The sequence below is a fragment of the Amaranthus tricolor genome, chromosome 14 (genome assembly GCF_026212465.1).
Source record: "Amaranthus tricolor cultivar Red isolate AtriRed21 chromosome 14, ASM2621246v1, whole genome shotgun sequence".
NCBI classification, from domain to species: Eukaryota; Viridiplantae; Streptophyta; class Magnoliopsida; order Caryophyllales; family Amaranthaceae; genus Amaranthus; species Amaranthus tricolor.
In genome coordinates this window covers 13,089,148-13,112,738 of record NC_080060.1, presented here as the reverse complement: position 1 = coordinate 13,112,738, position 23,591 = coordinate 13,089,148, and the positions used below count along the sequence as shown (strand labels likewise).

General features: G+C 31.2%; 1 long non-coding RNA gene across 3 annotated transcripts; it reads left to right on the top strand.

Moving 5' to 3' along the window:
- Positions 1-11,068: 11,068 nt before the first annotated feature.
- On the top strand, positions 11,069-17,111 carry LOC130799829 (uncharacterized). 3 transcript variants are annotated; one of them, XR_009039345.1, is made up of 4 exons: positions 11,069-11,348; positions 11,465-11,548; positions 14,309-16,209; positions 16,275-17,088. It is a non-coding gene; the product is annotated as an uncharacterized LOC130799829 (long non-coding RNA). The 3 variants fall into 3 exon arrangements; XR_009039344.1 differs by having other exon boundaries at positions 11,072-11,348; positions 14,309-14,409; positions 15,016-17,111; XR_009039343.1 differs by having other exon boundaries at positions 11,072-11,348; positions 14,309-17,088.
- Positions 17,112-23,591: the final 6,480 nt, after the last annotated feature.

Here is a 23,591-nt window from a genome sequence, read left to right as displayed (position 1 = left end):
AAGATGGGCATCAGTGACTAATTCGCATGAGGAGTTGCGAGAGAAAACAGTCCTAACCAAAATGTAATGCAGCAATTTACCACATAAATTAAAGGCATTGTGGGTCAATTGTTTAACAGAAGAGAAATCAGAATATGATTCAAGAATAAACATATCCTTAGCATTTTGTAAGGCCAAAATGTTAGGAGTTTTATCATCAGCTTCATGAGAAAATTTTAACAAGTCATTCATTAGGGTTTTAGAGATGATAAGCTCTTGTCCTTTGACAACGCTTCTTAAAGCTTGATTTCCATCAATTAGAGTAAAAGATAAGTTTGAATAAAAGACTTTTACAAGAGCCGAATAAGTAGTAGAGCCAGGGTTTAATAACATACCAGGAGTAGATTGAATAAAAACAGAAACAATCTCAAGATCTTCAAATAAGAAAAAATTATAATCGAGAATATCAACAAAAGAAAGTGATCTCTGTCTGAAAATATCAATCCATCTCCCATATGCAGTATGATTCTCAAACCACTACTTAGGAACTTCTAAAGTGTTCAAAGGTGAGTAAACAATAGGGGTTTTAGATGATTCACCTTTTTCGGATTTTGAACCAGATTTGTTCATTTTTCTTTTGGGTGCCATTGAAAGAGATTTTGAAGGCTTGAAAAGGAAGGTGAAAGAGACGGTTTGAATGGCAAATCAGAAAGTGTAGTAGTGAGTAAATGAGAAGCGTTTCCCTTGCTATTAAAAGAGTATAGTACAATGCATTTGTACTTCCAATTAATTGATTTGACAATACAAGGAATGCAAAAGGTGTGTAGCTTGACCGGTTGTTCAATGACGTGAATAAGTGTTTGATTTGGAAATGCAATTATGAGATTAATTGGATTTTAACCAAAATCATGAACAAGACCTTAATGCATAGTTGACGTCCATAAGTAATTCAAACAACAAATTTTTAAAATAATTAAATATCCTTTATTGATTAAAGGTATAAATTATAAATCTCATATTTATAAAATAAATAAATTTTAAGAAATTGAAATTAAATTTTCAATTCTCCAACTCATGCATAAACACACACATATAATCACAATCAAAACAAGTAAATAATATATAATGCTCCCCCTTAATACATACTTAGTATTTAAGTAATTAACGTCTCAATCCTTTTACTCATATGCCATTACTCCCCCTTAATTCATGCAACATCATTTAGCATGCCAAGTTCCATACGTATATAAGCAAAATGATCAACACTTAATGGTTTTGTAAATATATCCGCTAACTCATTTTCAGTAGATATAAAGGATAAAGAAATATTACCTTTTTCAACATGATCTCTTATAAAATGGTGACGTACCTCAATGTGTTTTGTACGTGAATGTTGTACAGGATTCTTAGTAATACAAATTGCACTTGTATTATCACACTTTATTGGTATACCTTTGAAATCAATTCCAAGATCTCGAAGTTGTTGAGCAATCCATAATATTTGAGAGCAACATGCACCGGCAGCTATGTATTCAGCTTCAGCTGTAGATAAAGCAACTTGCAACTGGTGCGAAAGTTTCATCATAATCTATACCTTCTTCTTGATTATAGCCTTGAGCAACCAGTCTTGCTTTATTCCTTACAATGTCTCCATCCTCATTGAGTTTGTTACGAAAGACCCATCTAGTTCCAATGATAGTACGATCTGGAGGTCTTTCAACTAGATCCCAAACTTTGTTCCTTTCGAATTCATTTAATTCATTTTGCATTGCAATGATCCACTCTGGTTCTTGTAATGCTTCTTTAACATTCTTTGGTTCTACAAGAGAAACAAAAGCAGAAAATGCACATAGATTCTTAAGAGAGGATCGAGTTTACGTACCTTTATTTGGATCACTTATAATGTTTTCTGGAGGATGTTGATATGACTTTCTAATTCTTCTTCGTAGTATGGATGGTGTGTTTTCATTCAAAGAACTTGTACTTACTGCATTTGAGGTATTTCTAATTGGTGTATCTAAAGCAGTATGTTCAGGAACTATCTCAAGTTCTTGAGGTTGGGTCTCAAGATCAGACTGTGAGTCTTCAATGTTAACAAACTGTTTTCCTTTATCATCAATAGTTTGTATGGTATCCTGCATGTTATTCCTTTTAACTGCACTGGTAACATTAACATCCAGTTCGTCATCACTCAAATCATCAAAATGTTTATTAAGGTTTAACTCCTTAAATCCTTCATTTAATGTCCCGTTTTCAGATTCATCTAAAACGACATGTATACTTTCTTCAACTATACCTGTACGTTTGTTCAGCACTCGATAAGCTTTACTATTTAGTGAATATCCAAGAAATATACCTTCATCACTTCTAGCATCAAATTTACCTAAATTGTCTTTACCATTATTATGAATAAAACATTTGCAACCAAATGGTCTAAGGTATGCTATATTCGGTTTTCTTCCTTTGAATAACTCATAGGGAGTTTTCTTAAGTATGGGTCTTATAAGGCATCTATTTAAAACATAATTAGCTGTGTTAACAGCCTCAGCCCAATAGTGTTTAGCTAATCCATTTTCAATAAGCATTGTCCTAGCCATTTCTTCTAAGGTTCGATTTTTCCTTTCAACTACACCGTTTTGTAGGAGTGTCCTAGGAGTTGAAAAGTTATGGGTTATTTCATATTTTTCACAAAAGGAGTCAAAGCCTAGTTGATCAAACTCTCTCCCATGGTCACTTCTAATCGAGACTATTGGAAGGTTCAGTTGAGTTTGCATCTCTTTACAACGTCTTGAGAACGGTTTCAAGGCTTCACTTTTATCCTTCGAAAAATCAACCCATGTAAATCTAGAACAATCATCAACTGTAACTAAGATGTAAGATTTACCTCTTATGCTCCGTTCACGCATTGGTCCACATAAATCAATATGTAAGAGTTCACATGGTATTGATGTACTTACCATTTTCTTCGGTTTGAATGAACTTCTTACTTGTTTACCTTTAAAGCATGCGTCACAAATAGGACTTTGTTTATAGTCAAGAGCTGGAAGTCCCTTAACTAGATCTTTACTTACCAACTTTTGCATGGTGTGAGTATTGATGTGACCAAGACGTCTATGCCATAGTTTTGGATCATCTGTAATAGCTTTTAAGCACTTGAAATTCTGAGCTGCAATTTCGTTAGTATGCAAGGCATAAACATTATCATTTCTAAGGGCAGTAATGAAAGTATCTCCGGTATTAGGATTTTTAACAATACATTTTTCTTTATCAAATATTACTTCATTACCTTTATCACATAGTTGAGACACACTTAGCAAATTAAATTTTAGACCTTCAACTAAATAAACATTGTCAATAGTTTTAGATGGATTCTTACCAATTTTACCAACGCCTAAAATTTTGCATTTAGCTTTATCTCCTAGAGTGATTGAGCCATTGTCAATATTAAGGAGAGTTGTAACTAATTCATCTTTTGAGCATGTGTTAAGAAAGTCACGTACCTCTTTATGGTTTTGATCTATGTCATCATTGTTATCATTATTAGCCATAAGACATACATGAGCTTGTCCATCTTCACTTTCAGATTCGGATGATCCTTCAGATTCACTCCAAGTTGCAACCATCGGTTGTTTCTTCTTGTTCTTTTTGTAGGATTCCCTTTTTTTCTTAGGGCAGTCCTTTACAATATGATCTGTAGATCCGCACTCAAAACAAGCAAGTTTGTTAGTCTTAAAGTTTGAATTAGAGTTAGAAGACTTACCTTTGTTTCTAGATTTAAATTTCTTAAATCTTTTTCGTATCTTCATAATTCCTTCAAGACCTTTTGTAATTAATGCAAATGGATCTTCCTCATCATCGCTATCTTCATTTTCACTTGAAGATTCATGATGTTTCTTTGCCTTTAGAGCAAGATTTTTCATGGAAGGTATTACATCATTTTCTCCATCATCATGTAGGGTGAGTTCATGAGTTGTGAGTTTTCCAAGGAGATCGTCAAGGGATAAAATTCTCAAGTCTTGAGCTTCCTACATGGCGGTGACTTTTGGACCCCATTTGGATCTTGGAAGACACCTCAAGACTTTCTGGACTTTTTCTGCATTAGTAAAAGTTTTGCCAAGAGAATTCAAACTGTTAGTAATTAAAGTAAAACGAGTAAACATTTCATTTATGTTCTCATCCTTTTTCATCTTAAACATTTCGTATTGATGCATAAGGATGTTGATCTTTGTTTCCTTCACTTGACTTGTTCCTTCGTATGTCACAACCAGCTTGTCCCATATTTCTTTAGCACTTGTACATGAAGAAACTCAATTAAACTCAGTACCATTTAAAGCACAACATAATTGATTCATTGCCCTATAGTTTTTGGAAACCCATTCCAAATCAGTTTGTGAATATTCGGACTCGGACTTTAGTACATCATTTCCTTGAGCGTCCTTTTTCATGGGTATCTTAGGTCCTTTAGTTGTGATCTCCCAAAGTTCCATATCCTGATCAATCACGAACATTTTCATTAAAGTTTTCCAATGTGAGAAATTTATGCCGCAAAACAAAGGTGGTCTTGAGCACGAACGTCCTTGAGCAAACAACCCCTCTCCTATTGGATCCATCACAAGATATTACTCTTTTTATGTGAAACTCAGCTCTGATACCAATTGAAGGTTAATAGGAGGTTGAATACTCTCTAGAGAGAGGGTGAATAGAGAGTTTTGGGCTATTTAAAATTTTGTCTGGAAGCTTGTCTCAAGAGTTTGAGGAGTCTGTCAAAACTGTTTTCTGGAACTGTTTTGAGTGAATTCGTAAACAATAACGCATGTGCGAAAAATAAACTTTAAAGTATAACACACGATATGTTAACGAGGTTCGGTTCTAACCAACCTACTCCCCGCCTATGGGTTCTCTTTCAACCCGTAAGATTTCAACGCCTTTTATTAATCCGACTTTAATACAAACAAGAAGATCTCACTATCTCCTTACACCACGTTCTTCCCCTTGAAGAACCGTATTACAAGTCCCTTTAATAAAAGCAAATCCCAAATCTCACAATAGAGATTCACAAGTTGAACAATTTGAAAAGTATTCTTGATTAGGCGTATTAAACTTAATCTAACTCTTTTTAAACTTTTAAACCTATTACAAATGTATCCTTAGAGAATTGTAATACGGTTCTGCGCCTGTCCTCAAGATCTTGAGCTTAACTTCAAACTGACGTGTACTGACAGCTAAAATAATTTCGTCATTGTGAGAGTATATGAAATCGAACCCTATTTTCTAGGAAAACATATTTAGCATAATATAAACTAACTCAAAATTGTTCAATCACAAGGAGGAATGCCAAAATAAAGCGTAAAAGGAAATATTAGATCTTTCTTCTTCTTTTTTTTTTTTCTCTTTTTTTGGGAGAAAAATAAATTCCAAACAAGAAGCGAACCAATATATAATGGGGTACATGAATTCAAAAGTAAATACATTAAATAATTAATATAACATAATTTTGTTTTTGGAAACAAATAATTGGAGTACATAAATATTGTTAATAGTAAAGAATAGTAATATTATTTTCCATATTATTATGCAAAGATTTTGTTTAGTCCATTTATAACATGATCGATTATAAAATCCTAAGTCCGTTACATTTGCACTAGGAAGATACAACTAAACTTATATTTAATGTTAATAATTATTATTTATATATATATATATATTTTTTTTGAGAACTACCATTAATCACATATACTACATCATTTTCATTTTTTTTTGCACAAACATACTTCTCTTCAAAAGAAAAAAATGTCAAAGCTTTTGTCTTCCATTATTCTTGCATCCGTCCTAGTAATATTTTTTGGACAAAAAACAGGTAAAAAAAATTCTAATATTTTAATATTATATATATATATATATATATATATATATATATATATATATATATATATATATATATATATATATATATATATATATATATATATATATATATATATATACACTTTTGCCCTAGTTTTTATTTTATTTTAAAATTTCTACCCACTTAATTAAAATTAAAAGTATAGAATTAGAATTAGAAGTGTGAAAAATAGATCTAATTCAACTTTAACCTTACATAATCTCAATTCAAACTTATATTTGGTTTTGTATTATGAGTCGTCTTCATACATACAAAATCAAACTTTGATCAAATTTCGAAATTAAAATATATTAAAATTTTTTTTGGTTGACTTATTAAATTTGTACATGTATCTTGCTTTGGGTGGTAGATGGAAAATATCATTGTCCTTATTGTGTATCAAATCCACAAGCACCGGATGAATTAATACAAAGAAAGCTAGATTTTTTGTGTGGTGAAATTCCAGCGTCTTGTGATCTTATACAACCTAAACAACCTTGTTATGTACCAAATGATCTTAGGACAACTGCTTCCTTTGTCTTTAATGATTGGGCTGCTGGTGGTCTTCTTTGTGATTTTGAGGGTGCTGCTATTGTTGTTCATCAAGATCCAAGTAACCCATTTTTCATCTTTTCATTAATATTTTTGACATTAACAAATGATTTTATTCTGATTATATAGTTTTTTGAAAAATTGACATTAATAATCTAACATGTCACATATGCACTGTGAATACACATTTGGATTATTTTTCGTAATCTAACATTTGTCATATATTTGGCCACAACGTACCATATTACTAATAATAAATAATAATAAGGTATGTTGCCAGCAAATTAAGGCAAAGGTTGGATTATTTACAGTAAACTAAGGGCAAATACTGATTTATTAGAAAATAATTTAAAGGTGAGATTATTCATAGTGGAAGTGCAAAAGATTGAATTACTAATGTCCAATTTTCTTAATTTTTAATGTAATTAACTAAATTGAAAAAGTGTTATATTTTGAATAGGATTTTTCTTAAAGAGAGATTTTGAGGATTATTTGTGTGTGCCTAATCCCTTTTGTCGTTTTTGAAGAGAATACATATATAATCTGTCCGTTATATTTCTTTCTTCTCCAATCCTTACCTTTACTAAAGATTGAGTTAATAGTTATGACTTAAAAGAGAGATTTTCATCCGACCATTATTATTTTGTGTATAAAGAATCAAAGCCTACATTAAAGTGTCACAGATAGTGATGTTAAGAAAATTTGATTATACGTTAGGAGTAGATTTTTAATTTTTCACTAGTTATTAATTACATGAGAAAGAATTGAGTTATATTTTGATGCTCAATAAACTTATATTTTATTATGTTTCTTTTGTGATAGGTCATGGTGACTGCCATTTCAAGTGTGTTCCACCTTTGTGAAAAGTTGGTCAAATATGATGCGTTTTCTAGAACAAATTTTCCTTCGTAGTGGTTGTATCATTTGTACTCTTGAGAAATGAGAAATTAATGAGTGTGAAGGAAATCATGTTTATTATGTTTGGGGATTGATTGCGTACTTGAAACTTTTGATGTTATTTTGATCTTATTGATCTTATCTCGTTTTCTAAAATTTTGTGAATTTTGAGTTTCAAATTGATTTTTTTGAGTTGTTATAATCTACTATTATTTTGTTAATTTTTAATAGTTGAGTTTAATAATGTACAATTACGACTAGAATAGTTGTTTTTAGGTTTGTATGCCTTCGACTTCAAACAAAACAACCCGATTACCCTTTAAAGAGTCAGCCACCTTTCTGCCCTACCTCGCTAAAGGGCCGCCACCAAGGTACCGATAATCCGAACTAGCGGCGTAGCCCACACCAGTAAAAGAACAGACGACGACATGAAACCAAGGGGAGAACATTTTGAGAAACCCGAAACCAGAGGAGAGAGAAACCGACGAGAAAATAAGAAAAATGGAGCACATGAATGGCCATCTTTACAGTGGTGGAAAGCAAGGAGGAAGAAGAAACAGGCCCGGTTTTTATGGTAGGCAAGGTCTGCAAATGCCTAGAGCCCAAAATATAAGGGGTCCAAAATATATAAATACTTTAAGGGTGTGTTTGGATTTGGCCATTTCATTTGAATTGATGGAATTGGCCCAATTCCATTGTTTGGATAAACTAAAGAATTGAAATTGAAATTGGCCCAATTCCAATACAATTCCAACCCAAGTCAAAAATAAACCCTTCATTTCCAACCCATACATTCCCTAATTTCAATTCCTATCCAACCCAAATAATTTTAAAATTATTTTCAAAAACCTAATCTGAAATTATTTTCAAAAATTATTTGGTTGCTCAATGCTCACTGCTGCTTGCATCTTCGAATTCATCTTCATCGGTTCATCTTCATCTGAAATCCCCTCTTCATCTTCATCCCCTCTTCATCTGAAACGACATCCCGTCTTCATCTTCGTTCTTGCTGGCTACTCACTGCTGCTTGCATCTACGAATTCATCTTCATCAGTTCATCTTCATCTGAAATCCCCTCTTCATCTTCATTCCCTTTTCCTCTGAAATCCCGACATCCCGTCTTCATCTTCGTTCTTGCTGGCTGCTCATTGCTACTTGCATCTTCAAATTCAGACGCCATACGGTGAGACGGCAGAGGCAGACTCTCATCTTCTTCAATATTCACGCCGTCATCTTGCTTCTTCTTCATTTTCGCCATTCTTCTTCTTCGCCATTTTTCAAGGTATTATGTTCTGTTTGGTTTTTGTTTTTTTTTTTTCTAGATTTTTGAAGTATGATGAACTTATCCTGTTTATGATTGCTTGGTTGATGAACTTATCCTGTTTTTATGCTATTTTGATAACTTATCCTGCATAAAATAGTGTTTAATTCATACAAGCAGTCTATAGGAGTTAGATCACAATTGTCTTATTGATGAAGTACTTTTAAGATTAGAGTAGACTTATTCATTTTGATTTATTTGCTATCTACATCTTGAATTCTAACTCTTGTATACAGATAAGAATTGTTTGAATAAAATGGAAATATATAACAAAATTTAATCTTGAATTTTTACTCTTCAGCATTAGTTTATTGTTGTTTGATTACTCTGCTTTGTTAAAGCAGCTGATGATATTGGTAGGAGTACAAATACTTAGAGTCATTTTGAGGTTCTGGTGTCTTCATGATATTTGTAGAGCTTCGAGTCGCGATCACGTAGGCACTTGAATCGCCCCAAGATGAGTTCGTATGAGGAAGTTATAAAATTTGAACAATATGAGTGATTGGTTCAAGTATAAAATTTGAGAACATATGAATTGCTTGGTATTTTAAATGATGATGAATTGATTTATTTCTTTAATGCTTACATAATTGTATTTTACTTTAACTAATATCTAAGTGAGGATTGAAGTCATCTGCAAGTTCTCTCTCCGATCTTGCTATCATCTGTCATTTTTTAAATAAAACTGGCGAGTTAGGCTAAGTTTGAGATGTTGGATTTTGGCTACAAATGGAGGTTTTATGCATGCTTAATTCGATTAAGTTGGCTAAAAGTTAGAATTTAGATTTTGCATATATTTAATTGTAAAGACGGTAGTGCATTTTTTTTTCTTTTTACCAATTCTTATTTTTCTTATAGAATTTGATGAATTTGATGGATTGTTGGTGTAGGTCTCATAAATTGATTTCCCATAAGCAAATAGCTGCCTGCTGTATAATCAGAAATTGGGAACAAAATTTTCAGTAATTTAATAGTTAAGTCCTATTGATCTTAGTTTTTTAATAGTCAGATCTTAGATGTCTCATGATCGACAAGTTTCTATTGTTAGAAACCGAACTAGAGATGACAATAGTGATAGCGATGAAGATGAAATGGAACTAACTGCAATAGTTAGTGGCTTTATTATGGCTGTAGTGGGAGCATGGTTGATATTCATATGTTTTTTATTCATATGCCAACACTTGTGATTGATTTTAGATAATGAAACCTTTTAAATGTGTTGTTTTGTTTTTGGTAGGTAATGAGCAATAAAAGTATGGCTGAGTTTCTACTTGTGTTGCTGAAGTTTGTTGTTAAGTTGTTGTTGATGTCTGTGCCCCTAACCCTAATGAAACAACTGAATTCTGTGCACTTATAGAAGAGGAGCAAGGGTTATCAGGAAAAGAAGCACACATGAATGTGTATATCTCATACAATCTGAGAGTTTATTCCTCATTTTGAATGTCCTATGTTTTTGATCCCTGAGATTTCGGCGCTACTATTAAATTCATGCTCAATCATTAACTGCTTAATCTGACATTGTAAATTTGATCCCTTCCTTTTATTGCTGCTTTGTTTTTTGGTCGAGACTGCTTATTGCTCAGTGCAGTTGATTAACTAGAGTATATAATTTATAGATGGCTTCCTTTTATTCTGAGTTGTTTCAGTTTAAATGATATATAGATGGCTTTCTTCAAATAACAGTTGTACTATGAGTTGTTTCCAGTTGCATATTCTTGGTTCATTAAGAATCTGATCTGCTCAAATGTGCTTCCTGTACTAATATTATTGTTTCCTTAATTGTGTTACTATTGTTTCCTTAATGATATATAGTTTTGCTGAGTCATTTAGAGAGTACGTGCAAAGCAAGATTAAAGACGCTCCGAAACTCACTTGTCAAGAGATTCACGCTGTTGTTTCTCAAGTGGTTGGCATTTCTAGGATTCAGACTATGCGGGCAGTAAAGAAGTTTATGAATGGTAATCCCGACGAGTTTCTGATGTTGAAAGAGCTACCGGAGGATGAGAAACTCGACTGGATACTCTTATGCCTTGACGAGTAGTTTGTACGTTACACTTTTGATATTCTATGTTAAGATAACTTTTAATGTGACAATTTCGGATTATTGTAATATCATAATACATTTTATTTGCTAATATTTAATATTTTTGGTTGAATGTAATTACAAGGTTATCCAAACAATGCTATAGAATTTAAATTTGGGAATTCAATTCCAATATTTTCCAAACAATTATGTGGATTTGAAATAAAGGAATTCAATTCTTTAATTTCCAAACGAAATTGAGGAATTGAAATTGAAACTGGAATTTAAATCCATAATTTCAATTTCTTGAATTGAATTAAAAAAATTCAAATGAAATTCGTGTTTCCAAACGCAACCTAATATTAAAAAAAACCTAAATTTAACTTTTCAGTTTGACGCGTGATTGAATACACTGATATACCACCAAATTTCATTTACTACTCCTGCATCCCTGACTTTCCATCTTCTAATTAACATCTTGGAATTGATTTCTTCTTCTTGGCTAAATTAACTCCTTTTCCAATATTCTTGACTAAGGCTATTCATATATGGTTGATTTTTCCATTTAAGCTCTTTAATTTTTTCCCAATTTCATTTATTATTATCATTATCCCCATTTTTCAATTAAAAACCCACAGATCCATTTTGCTCTGGCTCACTGGCTGCCGTTGTCCTCTTCCAATTTTTCTCCGGTATGAATCTGTCCTGATCTATCATTTTTATTGTTTTTTGTTTGATTATTTTAGGGTTTTTGATAGATTTTTGATACGAATTTATACTTATTTTGAAATGGTTCGAATGAATTAAGGTAAAAGATATTCACACTTACAAGTTACACCGATTACTAGAGAAATTTAGAAGATCTTCTGAAAAATGGCGGCCACTCACAAAGGTTCAATGTCTACTTTTGTTGTTTGATTATTAACTGAGTAATTATTTTGGTCTTAGTTAATTTTGCATACTGATTTTTATGCATACTAGTTTATTATGCAGAATATTGCAATTTGGCATTTTGGCAAAATTTCAATAGTTATCTGAATTTTGAAAGCACATATTCCGCAATTTATCGGATCTTATTGTTCCTTACTCCATAGTCTCCATTTATACAAGATGTTGCCTAAAAAATTCTTATTTGGGTGTGAAAAAAGAAAAAGGAAAAAAAGAGAAGAGGAACTAAAAAAACACAACAAGGAGTTCTTGATAAATTTATTTTTAGAGCAATACCTTCTCATGATAATTTGAATATAAATGAATCTTTACATGATGATATTGGTAAAAATGTTAATGTGGTTGATGATGTTATCGCTAATGAATTTTTGAATAATAATGTTAATGAAGATGATGTGAATGCCAATGAAATTTTTAATAATAATGTCAATGAAGATGATGTGAATGCTAATGAATTTTTGAATAATGATGTCAATGAAGATGATGAAATTGATAATTTAAGTGAGCCTCTTGATATGCAAGATAATGTAAAAAATACCTCACCTATGAATTCTTATGATCCCAAAGATTTGGATAGTCTTGATAATAAATCAAGAGACATTATTAGAGAAAAGGGACCTATTAGAGAACTAAATCTTAATTTTCCTTTTGATGATAATGGTAGACATTTTTCCTATTCCTATTTTGTTCAAAAATTGAGTAATGGTGAGATTAGTGATCGAAATTGGTTAATTTATTTAAAAAGTGTTGACAAAGTGTTTTGTTTTTGTTGTAAATTGTTTAAGTCCGCAAAATAATCGAAGTTTGTTAGCAAATGAAGGTTTACGTGATTGGCAATATATTAACATTAGACTAAAAAAAAACATGAAATTAGTGTACAACATATGACTAATATGTATACTTGGAATGAATTGAAAGAAAGATTGAATAAAAATCAAACAATTGATAAAAGTTTGCAGGAAGAGATTACGAAAGAAAAAGAACGTATGAGACAAGTTTTCTTTTAGGATATTATGTGATATAAAATATTTTGGTACACATAACTTAGCTTTTAGAGGATCCAATGTCAAACTTTATCAAGATAGTAATGGCAATTTTTTGGGATTGGTTAAAATGATGGCCGAATTCGATATTGTAATGCAAGATCATGTTAGACGTATTCAAAATAATGATATTCATAATCATTACGTTGGGCTCAAAATTCAAAATGAGTTGATTTCCCTTTTGGCTCAAAATGTTAAAGGTAGAATCGTTAAGATCATTAAGGAGGCCAAATATTCTTCTATTGTTCTTGATTGTACTCTAGATATTAGTCATAAAGAACAAATGACTTTAATTATACGTTGTGTAAACATGTCAAATCTTAAGATCGAGGAGTACTTTATAGAATTTTTAATGTTTTACAAGATGTCTTGAAATCTCTTGATCTTAATATGAATGATGTAAGAGGTCAAGATTATGACAACGGCTCAAATATGAAAGGAAAACATCGAGGAGTTCAAAGTCGATTTCTTAAAATTAATCCAAGGGCCTTATACATGCCTTGTGCTTGCCATAATTTGAAACTTATATGGCCCATATTTGTGAAAAAGCTATCTCATTTTTTGGAATTGTTCAACGTGTATATTCTTTATTTTTGAGCTCTAACAAAAGATGGGATATTTTACTTGAGAATGTTCCTGGATTAATCGTGAAGTCTTTGTGTATTACTCGATCGGAAAGTAGGATAAAAAGTATTAAGGCTATTAAATTTCAAACTCCCCAAATAAGAAAAGCTTTGTTAAAATTATTTGAATCTTGTGAAGATGCAAAATCAAAGAGTGAAGCTAAGAGTTTGGCTAATGCACTTAAGAAATTTGACTTTATTCATGGTATGATATTTTATTTGTTGCAAATTTGGTGAGCAAAAAATTGCAATCTAAGTCCATTTGCATTGACACTTGCATACAACAAGAGGCATACTAATGTCTTTCAGAAATGATAGGGAAGAAGGTTTTGCTACTAGTTTAGAAATTGCTAAAAGTATTGCACTAGAAATGGTTGTAGAGGCAAATCATCCCGATAAATGTCATATAGTTAGAAAAAGACAATTTGATGAAATTGGTGAGGATGAACAAATTCAATCTCCAAATGATATATTTAAAATTGAGTACTTTTTTGTAGTTGTAGACATAGCAATCTCTTCTTTGGAAACAAGATTTGAGCAATTGCAGACATTTGAAAATGATTTTGGAGCTTTGTTTAGTTCAAATAGGTTGAAAGCATTGAATAATAATGAATTGAGTGACTTGTGTGCTAATTTTCACTCCACATTTTCTCATGTTGATTCGTCTGATATTGATTTTGATGATTTTTGTTCTGAATTAAAAGTGTTACAAATGACATTACCAAATGAGTCAATGTCTGCTATTGATATTCTTAAGTTTTTATATGCGGATTGCTATCCAAATGCTTTAATTGCTTATAGAATTTTTAAACTTTGCCTGTAACTGTGGCATCAGCAGAAAAAAGTTTTTCTAAGCTAAAATTGATTAAAAGCTATTTGAGGTCTACAATGTAATAAGAGAGTTTGAATGGTTTGGCCATATTATCAATTAAAAAAGATTTATTAGCGAAATTGATACAGATGTTATTATTAATGATTTTGCTTCTAGAAATGTTCATACAAATAATTTTTTGTGATTTTTTTGCTTTATCATTGTAGGTGATGATGATACAAGGAGATTTCTCTAAGATTAATGGAGTTGATAAAGATTGAAGGAAAATGATTATAATTTGCTTTACTGCTTGTTTTGAAGATAATTTGTAATACTTTTTTGAATATTACGTATTTTATGTGAATTTTCTGTATTTTCTTGATGCGAAATTATATTTTGAAATATTATAGAAGGGCCCCATTTTTATATTTTTCCTAGGGCCCACGAAATGTCAAAAACGGCACTGAGAAGAAGACAAGGAGTCTTCAATATAGCCGAAAAATATAAAAATACATGGCTGCCGTTCTTACCCTTATTAATTCCAAAGTTCCTTCCTTTGACCTAATTAAACCCATGAACTCGACCCAACACTCAACCCACGACCCAGATAACCCACAAAAAAACCCACATAACACAATAAAATTCCATAACCCACAAAATAACCAGCCCAGTTTGGGATTATTATGAAAACCTCAGTCCATCTCTTGGATCTTTGACTGTGGGGCAATAGATACTATGTCTTTTGATCCTGCAGATCTTGTATCTATCACAGCCACCCCCGCACCAATATCCAAAATGCAAATGGGAAATGCGTCCGGGTTGATCAAGCTGGCCCAATTGATATCACTTCCTCTATTAAATTAAAAATTTGTCTCCTTGTTCCTAGTTTATCTCATAAATTATTACTCTGTCTTCCACTGATTGTGTTGTGCAGGATGTTCAAATAGGAAAAATCATTGGACTTGGTACTGAACGAGGAGGCTTGTACTATGTAGATGAGGGGACTTTAAAGGGTCACACATTGCTTGCTCATGGGTCACCTGATCATGAAATGTGGATGTGGCATAGGCGTCTAGGTCATCCTCCACTTGGATATTTGAAACGTCTTTTTTCATCTCTTAATAATTGTAATGCACCCCTTGATTGTGAGGCATGTGTCCTGGAAACTAGTCATAAGCACACTTATTTTTCGAGTCTAACCCACAATAAAAAATCGTTTACTTTGATCCATTCTGATCTTTGGGGTCCAGCTCCTGAATCTAATTCACATGGACTTTCGTACTTTGTTTTATTTGTAGATGATTGTACTCGCATGAGTTAGGTGTACTTCATGAAGCATAAATCTGAGGTTTTTAACGTTTTTGTGAAATTCTATAACATGCTCATAACTCAATTCCAAGCCCAACCTCAAATTCTCCGATTAGACAATGGGAAGGAATACATAAACTTTGACATGAAACACTTTATCTCAACCCATGGCTTAATTCATCAGACCACTTGCCCAAACACTCCACAATAGAATGGGGTTGCTGAGCGGAAAAACCAAATACTCCTTGAGATAACCATAGCACTTATGTTTGAAGGTCATGTCCCAGCTTATTTTTGGCCAAAAGCAGTTGCAACTGCCACTTACTTGACTAATCGTCTTCCCACAAAAGCTCTTCACTTCAAAACACCCTTGAAAACACTTCAAACCCATACTACTATTCCATCTTCTCATTCCTTACCTCCTCGAGTATTTGGTTGTGTTTTATACGTCTACCTTGCCAAACAAGATCGGAACAAACTTTAACCTCGTGCTGTTAAGTGTGTGTTTATTAGGTAGGTGAATCAGAAAGGCTATCAATGTTGTGATCCGATTCACAACACTTTATACCACTATGAACTGTGACTTCTTTGAGAGTTCATACTACTACCCTAGCTTAGTCCTCAGGGGGAGACTGTGAGTGGTGATGACTCAAGCTGGCTAACATATCATGTTGCTATCACTCCATATCCTAAAATTGATCATAACCCTATAGAGCAAGTAGGTAATCCCATAGCTGTTGCCACTAAATATATAATACATCCTCCTTCTCAAACTATTCATGTCCTGTTTGAAGCATCTGGAGAGCAATCTAAACAAGAGGTAATTCTAGAGCCTTTGATTGATATTGCTAATGATGTTGTTCCTAACGTGGAGTCACCTCGCAGATATGAGTTACCCCCAAGGAGTACGAGGGGCATTCCACCCCCAAGGAGTACGAGGGGTATTCCACCAAGGAGATATAACCCTAAGTTTGAAGCACAATGATCTCGATACCCCATCAATTAGGGTATTGTTGATAATCTATCCCAGTCTGCTGCTGCTTTTAATGACGTCTTGTATTTGAGTTCTATACCCCGAAACACTGAAAAGGCACTCCGAAATCCAAAATGGAAAAGGGCTATGGAAGATGAGATAACAATTGTCAAAAAGAATAACACATGGGAGAAATGCATGGTACCAAAAGGGGAAGAAAACAGTAGGCTATAAGTGGTTGTTCTCGATCAAATATCATGCTGATGGGACCATTGAGAGATACAAAGCCCGACTTGTAGCTAAAGGGTATACTCAAACATACGGGGTAGACTACTCAGAAACGTTATCCCCGGTTTCCAAGATTGATACTATCAGAGTCCTGTTCTCAGTAGCTACAAATAAAGATTGGCCGTTACACCAGTTTGATGTAAAAAATGCCTTCCTCCATGGTGAAATTGAAGAAGTCTATATGAGAGCACCACCGGGTTCTCAGATGAGTATAGATCAGGAGAGGGGGGTAGACTCAAGAAAGCATTGTATGGCTTAAAACAATCTCCGCGAACATGGTTTGGTAGGTTTACTATAGCAATGAGGAAATTTGGTTACAAGCAAAGTAACTCTGATCACACTTTGTTCTTGAAAAAAAGAAAGAAAGGATTGGTGATATGGTCTTAATCCGGAATAATGAAAATGAGATCAGTTGTAACAAACTCAAAATTCTTAATCTTAATCTTCTGATTAATTATTCTAAATTTTCAATTCAAATCTCTAATCTTTTGGTTATCCATTCAAACCATCTTTAATTCCTAAACCTTTTCCAATTTTGTAATTTCTTTCAAAAATTAAACTTTAAAATATTATTTTGTTTAGAATCTTTTTATAAGCACTAAAATATTATTTTATTATTTTATAGTACGAAAAGTAAAATTTTATTATTATATTCACGGTTTTGTAAAATGCTACGTTTTAACTTTCTTCCTTCAACTAACATTTTTACTTATTATTTTAACCTTATAACTTTGATTCAATTATTTTATTCAGTATTTTTATTATTAACTTTAAGTATAGTTTAAGAAAAATTTTCTAAGTAAATTACATATTTTCATGATTAAATTTACCCATTATTTTAAAGTATATTCACTTTTACATAGTAGAACAAAAATTTGATGAACAAAAATCCTTTCTATAGCAACCCATGATGTTCATCACTTACACAAGTTTACATAAGCTAACCTTCTTCTACACTTCAACTCTTACACGTTTACTTATACACTCTAACTCTTACACAACATTTACTTACACTATAAATCACTTACACAAGTTACCATTCTTCTATACTCTTAACAATCTTTTTCATACAATCTAATGAACTACAAAGTTGACCAAATCCATTATCAATACCCCCTTAGCCATGAGATCACTTACAACATCATCATCTTATCTTTCTAACATTCTTTCTTATATTTTTACTTCATTAAAATCTTACTGCCTTAATATCTTTATTATTGAAAAATTCAAGAAGATGGAGTTTAGAACACTCTTTATTTAGCTTAAATCATCATCATTATAGAGCATTATCGGGTTATTATTTTGGGTACTTAATGTATCATTATTTTTAGAGTTTGGATTTAATGATTTTGGAAGCTTAGAAGATCATCATTATTTTGGGAGTTTGGATTAATTAACTTTGGATCATTATTATCTCTCTTGGAGAGCCTTATTTCTTATTATTTTCCTAATTAGTACTTAGTACTAATTCATGGTGTTAGTATGGAATAACTTCTTACCCTACTCTTTTTGTGGAATTTTACATTATATGTACTTTATAATATGCAAATTATGAAATACGTTGATATGTTTTAGTAGGAAGTTAGTTTAATGAAATTATGATCAAGATTATATTAAGTATGTGTATGCGAAAAGTATTTTTAGTATGTTAATATAATAATCTTTGAACAAGTTTAGGAACTTGGATGCAAAATTATATTCTAGTGATATTAAGTATGATTCATGTTATAAACTAGTGCTAGCATGTTTATGAGTTATGTGTTACATAAGAAATGTCATTATATTTAAGAATTTTTATGTTAAAACTTTATTAATATGTTTATGTTAGCCTTCAAATTAGTTTATAAGGTAGTAAGTTATTTTATAAACTTATTTTTTTTATTAAGTATGGTTGTATTAAGAATATTGTTATTATACTTTATTTTGAGATTTAAGTTTATCCTTTAAGTTATTGTAAATTTCTAAAGTTATTGTGTAAATTTTTTATTTTTTTAAGTGGTTATGTTAATTATTTAAATCTAGGATTTAGTATGATAAATTAAATTAAATTAAGTCGTTCTTTTTATGTGAAAAGGACCCAAAACACTCATAGGTCATTCGACTACTATCATATAAAAAAAAAGTTTGATTTACTATTTTAAATTATTACAACTATTTTTGTGATAATAATAAAATAAAAATTTAAAAAGATATTTTTGAGAAATTTTATAAGTTATTAAACATTAAAGTGTTTTTCTTGAATATATGAGATTTCATAATAAAAGTAACTTTTAATCACTATTTAGTACACAATATTTTATTTGCTAATTATTTGACCAAAATTTATGTAAAATGATGTAAAAAAATTTTTAGTATACTTGTTGCTCAAACTATGTGTGAAATATTGATTTTGTGAGATTACAAGTTTTACTTGTTTTATAATTAGAAATATTGACTTTTGTGAAAATTTTAAGTTTGACTTGTTTTAAAACTAGAAATATTGATTTTTGTGAAATTATAAGTTTTAATTGTTTTATAACTAGAATGTTGATTTTTGCAAACCTAATAAGTTTACTTATTTTTCTAAACTTGAAATATTTATTTTTGGTGAACTTGTAGAATTTTGTAAAATTATCCAAATGATGCAATTTTAACTTGAATTTTAATTAGAATATTTGATTTATTTTTTGAAGAGAATAAGGTTTTATTTATTGTAAAGTTGGAAATGTTGATTTTGGGAACTTATTTAAAGAGAAATAGATTTTAGTAACTACTTGTGGAAAATATTAATTTGGAGACTATTAATAGAATATTAAGTTATTAGTTTGAATTTAGCGAACTATTAAAAATAAAGTTATAAATAAAATTTAAGTTGTAAAAATTTAATAATAAATGTATAAAGACATAAAGGTTAATTTTTTACGTATGATTAAGAATTTTATTAAATAAAAGAGGTTATCACCAAAATTGTAGTAATAAAAATGTGATGGACTTGTGTGAATGAATATTGATTGAATGACCCTGATAGTAAGGTAATGTCTAACTATGGACCGGCATAGAAAATTCCGGCGCCCGTGTTAGCCGGCACGTAAAATGTGGTGTAAGACATGGGGTTAGCTACCTATCCTGTAGAGCTCGAGCATAAATTGTATTGGAGGGATGACGACTCCCACCACAGTTAGGGTTTAGGACTACGGTCCTCACCTAACCAAACCCTTACGTATATCAGGTGTCATATTGATGTGCTTGTTGATCAGTGATAAACTTGATTAGTGTTGATGCTATGATGCATGGTACGATTATGAGTATTAATTAAATGAACTTACTTAAGTGTTAAGATTACCGAATTGTATAAGTGGCAGTAACGTATTTCTGTCAGGATCGAGAATGTTATCTTAATGACTTAAAAGTATGGAGCAGAAAAAGAATATGGTAAAAGTATACGATGGTGTCAATTAATTATAAGTTCGTACTTAAATTATTATTTTGTAAATTTAGCGTATAATTTTCGTATTTTGAGCTGGATAGGAAGTTATGTTCGGCGTTAAGCGCTAACCGATTCAATTAGCTGTCATTCGTTTTATGGTTGGCAGCATTTTGTAGGATTTAGTTTAGGTTCTGATCCAGACCGCAGTAATTACTATTTATTGAGAACTTAACTGCTTTTTGTATCTTTATTGAGGACTTGATGATGATGTATTTTTTTTCTTTTTGAGTTATTAAATGTAATATTTTACTTTTGTTTGAAACATTTTCAATTTTTATGATTTTTTTATTTTTAACAGTTTAGCATTTTGAGACTTTCGCAATATTTTTGTATTAAACATTATTATTAAATGTTAATTATGTATCGAGATTGTCACTCCTATTACATCTGTGATCTGAAGAAGAAGTTGTTCATGGAATTTAAAATGAAAGACCTAGGAAACTTGAAATATTTCCTTGGGATTGAAGTTTTCAGGTCAAGACAAGGGATCTTCATCAATCAAAAGAAATACATTCTAGATCTTCTAGCAGAAATCTAAATGTTTGACTGTAAACGAGCTGACAGACCAATTGTAGCAAATCATAAACTCCAAACTGAGCCTGGCGGAGAGCTAGCTGACAAAGAAAAGTACTAGAAATTGGTGGGGAAACTAATCTACCTATCCCATACCAGACCCGATATCTCTTATGCAGTTGGGGTAGTTAGTAGATTCGTGCATCTCCCACAGATACCACACATGGATACTATAATGAGGATTCTAAGATATTTGAAGGGTACTAGCAGTAGAGAAGTTTTCTTTAGGAAAAATGGTCATCTTGACCTCATGGCTTACACAAATGCTGATTGTGCAGGTGATCGAGATAGTAGAATATCCATTTCAGGGTAATTTACCCTAGTAGGAGGAAAAATGGTTACTTGGAGAAGTAAAAAGCAAAAGGTGGTTGCTCTATCAAGTGCTGAGGTAGAATTTAGAGGTGTAGCCAAAGCAAGAACAAATATTCTTTGGCTCAAGAAACTCTTGTGTGAATTGAATTTCCCATTGACAAAAGCATGCGAACTTTACTGTGATAATCAGACATCTATTAATATCTCAGAGAACTCAGTTCAGCATGATCGAACAAAGCATGTGGAAATAGACAGACATTTTATAAAGGCGAAGCTTGAAAAGAACATCATTAGTCTTCCTATTGTGAAATCCAAAGATCAATTTGTTGATATTCTCACAAAGGCTGTCACAGCTGAAGTCTTTGAAGATACTTTGTGCAAGTTAGGTATTGAAAATCCTATGACCTAACTTGAGGGGGAGTGTAGGAAAGTGTATATGTCTTTTAGTTTAGTTTCTTTTATTACCTAAATTAGTTCATAGCATTTAGGTAATTATTTTATTTCCTAGATTAGTGGCTAAATGTTTGTGTATAATTCAATGTTGTATTGTTCATTTTCATTCAATACAAAACAATATTCAAAACCCGAAATGCTCTTTTTTCCGTATTATTAATTTCTTCACTAACTAGTCAAAACACCAAGACATACTAAAGATAATCATTGGGGTTATTGGATTGACTTTGAGTTAGGTATTTTAGATCGATTTAAAATTAAATTTTGTGCCCATATTGATTTTTTCATATTTTTAAAGTTCATTTTAAAATCGAATTTCAAACCAAATTGATTTATTAATTCGTCAACTCTATTTTAAACATTTTGCACACCACATGATGCCTTGATACGAATTTTCATTACGAAGGCCTTCAGCCCTTCACCCAAATTGAAATATTCAACCAAACCAATCATATTATCATGATTCCAAAAGTAGTCCATATAAAGTGTCCGGACTACCACTCAAACACCAAAAGAAGCACTTGTTAGTTAGCTTTGTACACAAATGTCTTTTTTGCTTATACCTAGTTCCTACCATTTATTAAATATCTTAAGCTACGTCAAGATTAATTAAGTATCGATAATTCCTATATAATAAACGTGATTTGTAAATCATCATAGAAAGACAAAAAATAATAATAAAATAAATAAATTAAAAAAGGTAAATTTAAATCATAAAATTCTCATCTTATTAAATCCTACTATATAAAGGTGATTTGTTAACTTCACAAATCATCGTTATTTGCTAATATCTCTTCAATTAAGTACAAACAAAGCTCTCAATCCTTAATTTATATCTCGACACTTTAGTAATCCATATCTCAACAAATAAAAATAAAACTTCCCAAAATAATTTTATATTAATGTCTGCGTGTAGAAAGTTGAACAAAATTATTTTATCTCAAATATTGGTAATAATAACTAATGCCTATTTATAAGATGACAAAAAAAGGTGCAATATTATTATTATTGTTTAAATCTTTTTCATCCCACTAATAGTGAATAATAATTGAGATTAGTTAATTCTCCCTTTTGTTGATCAAATTGACCATTTGTTTTTTTCTTTATTTACTAATTACTTTTAATTTATATTTTTTTTTCAATTTATAAGTTAAAAATATAATTAAATATAATCTTACTTTATTTATCTCAATATAAATTTTATTAATGTTAACTTTTTATAATTTACAATCAAATCTAATTTAAGACATTTAAAATTAAATAATGCATCAATATAAATATGAGTTATAACTAGACCTGGGAAAACGGTCGGTCGGTCGGGTTTTGGGTTGGATCAATTTCGGTCGGGTCATTTTCGGGTCGGGTCAGTTTCGGATCAGGTCAGTTTCAGGTCGGATCACTCTGGGTTTCGGGTAGGTTCGGATTGACCCAACGGGTTACCATAAAACATTAGAATATCCAATCGACTAATTCAACATAAAAAAAAATTATTAAAATGTCTAAAAAAAATCATTAAAGAAATTACATGTACGATTTTCAAAAAATAGTTGGTATGTCAGGTTCATTTAAGTGCAAGAAAAATAGGGGAATTAATACTTATTTTGAAAGACTTGTAAGATACGCGCTTTATAAAAGTTATTTTGTTTATTATAATTGTAACGTTAGATAAAAATGACGTTAAAATTATCTTCACAATTTTCATGTTGGAAAGATATACAACTAACTAAGTACTTATTTCGTCTTATAAGATACGCGTTTTATAATTTAGGGTAGCGACATTCGTTTTTTGAAAAGCTCATTCAAACGTGCTAAACGTTCGTATAAATTATATTGATTTGCTTACTGAAATGTAGAAGAATTAAAAACTCATTTGACTGATTTAACAAGATACATGTATTCAATTAAGATGATTATAACGTCCTGTTTTTAAAGAAAAATAATTACGATGGCTAAAAAGACGTTAAATACGTGTTTTTTGAGATCTATTGATGAGTTTTAGGGTTCAAGTGATATACTCAATATGTTGAGATACTTTGAAAACTAAAATTTTATTTGAAATGAATTCTAACATTGAAATTACTCTAAAAATTGATATTAAATCGGTCAAAACGGGTCGGTTTCCGGTCGGGTCATTTTC